We start from the raw sequence: 2,384 nt of genomic DNA, 5'->3' as shown, positions 1-2,384 counted from the left end.
CCGCCGCTACTAGACCCGGACCGCCGGCGATTGGCTGGCGCGGCCTAGTGACGTCACCTTACGCCAGCGCCGGGGGGCGGGGACTGAGAGCCGGCAGGCCCCACACTGGAGTAGCCCGGTAACCTTTTCGGGCGGCTGAAACGGGGCTGCTGCGGTGTAGAGTGTTGCTCATGTCGGAACAGGCGAACGGATCGTGTTGTGCCTGTATTAAACTTGCCACACTCACAATGGCTTGTTAATTCATTGTTTCTTCTCTCCCCAAATGTAAAACTATCAGAGCAGGGACCGTGTTCTTATCCTCTCTGTTATCTAAAAAATAACTGGTCTTAGGAGGCTTAATTATTTGTTGTGAGTAAATGAATGACCTAGAAGATCTATAAGTCTGGTTCACTGCTTCTCAAACTACTTGGTTTCAGGACTCCTTTACACATAAAAATCATTAGGACCTTAAAGACTTTTTGTTTGTGTAGGAGATACCTTACAACCTTCTTAGCCCACCACCTCCCTACATTAACCACTTCCTTACATTGACCACATTTTCATAGATCAGATTTTCACCTCTTGTACATATCGGTATAGTAGGCCTAGTGCCTGATGTTGACCACCTCAATATGTTGACCAGTTTGTTATAGTCCCTTTGTTACCAGACAAAGAGGGTCTGGCCACCTGTCACTGTCAGCCAATATGCAGAGATGAGAATAGGTCCACTAAATGTCAGAAGGCCAGCGATTCTGGAGAACCGTGAAGAGTAGCCTCTCTAACCTGTTCTGTTCTTTCATTTCCAAAATCACAGTTTTATATAAAAGTTCAAAGTAAAAAGCATGTTAATCTTTATCTTAAAGAACAATAATCGGCATAACCCATGACTAATAATAAACAAAATAATAATCAGCATTACCCATGGCCCAAAACAACATTCCAATTCAAAAATTAATTTCCCAAATCAATTGTCCTAAACTACTCAAGATAATACACTTGTAGTTTAAAGCTGAATTTACACAACAGCAAGAATGGGAGACATGAGGTGAAGGTCACATGGGACCTAAAGTGACCAGACCAGTTGTGTCATCTCAGTCCTAGCCTGAACAACTCCATCTTCTTCTCACTACATGTGCTTTTGCCTTGGGTGGTCAACTTACAGAGGTTCTACTGTACATGAAGATACGGATAGATGGATTGATGTTTGCTTCTTAAAAAATTAAACAAAATATGGAAAATCTATTCATTTAAAAATAACTAATAAACCCCTTAAAGTCATTAGAGGAGTGACATAGTTTATGCTGTAGTATCTGGAAAACTCCAGCTGAGTACTGAGAGAATGAGAGTGAAAAGAGAATTAGCCCTGAACATTGTTATGCAAATAGTTTGGCCACTTTCATTCCAAAAAAGATCCCAGGACCCATGGGGACTACACGTAAAACTACTTTAACCTCCTCTTTTTTATATGTGGGAGTAATGCACTCCAAAGAAATGAAGTAACAGAGATGCCACTGCTCTTACTGGGGTTCTTCTGATCATAGTCCCGGCTCACAGCCAATGTTTTTCCCAAGCAAAGCATCTCTGTTGAAAAGAGAAGGAAGCTGAAGCATGGAAAGTCAGAGGAATGTTTGATTCCCATCACCACCTAGTGGTGGACACCTACAGCACCTACAGGTTTAGGATTCAGAGCCTCTCACCATCCCCTCCTCTCCTGATCTCAACCTTTGTGCCTGGGTGGAAGCTAACCAGATTCAAGGGATCTGTCAGGGGAAACAAAAATGCACAACTAGAGAAGGCATAAATATGGGCACAGGATCACATTTGACCAGATGCAAGCGAGCTGTTTTTTGAGTGGCATGTGAAATGCTGTGAGGATATCCTTGAAGATAGTTGCTGTGAAGGAGAGCAGAGAGGTGAACTCATGGCCAGGAAAAGAGGGAAGAGAGCAAATCTCTCTGAGCTGCTGGCCACAGCAGAGCACTGATGGTGGTGCAGACATGAATCTGAGCACACCAACTTTATGAGCCAAACACAGACCAGAGGAACCACACAAAACCCGTGTTCTGTTCATATTGAACGACTGCACATCTGACTAGAAATGGCTGTAAATACTGAAATCTAATAAAGACAGGAGGCTGGAACCGGGGGGCGGGGGGGAATGAACCCAGGTGATGAGAACTGGTAAGTTTAAAAGAGAAAAGGAGGGAAACTCAGATGAAAGGCTGAAAGGCAGAGGGTGGTTCAGTTGAGGAATGGTACCTGCCTGTGCTGAGGTGTGAAATCTGGAGAGAGAGCTGTCTTTGCTGCAATGAAATTTGTAAATAGAAGCCAGGAGGGAGGATGGGGTGGGAAGGCAGAAAAGAAGTACAAGTTCAACACGCTGCAGGTCAGGAGGACTTTTTCAT

Source organism: Otolemur garnettii, unplaced genomic scaffold (genome assembly GCF_000181295.1).
Source record: "Otolemur garnettii isolate 467f Iridium unplaced genomic scaffold, OtoGar3 scaffold00032, whole genome shotgun sequence".
Lineage (NCBI taxonomy): Eukaryota > Metazoa > Chordata > Mammalia > Primates > Galagidae > Otolemur > Otolemur garnettii.
The sequence above is the reverse complement of the archived record's forward strand: the minus strand, read 5'-3'. Positions refer to the sequence as shown.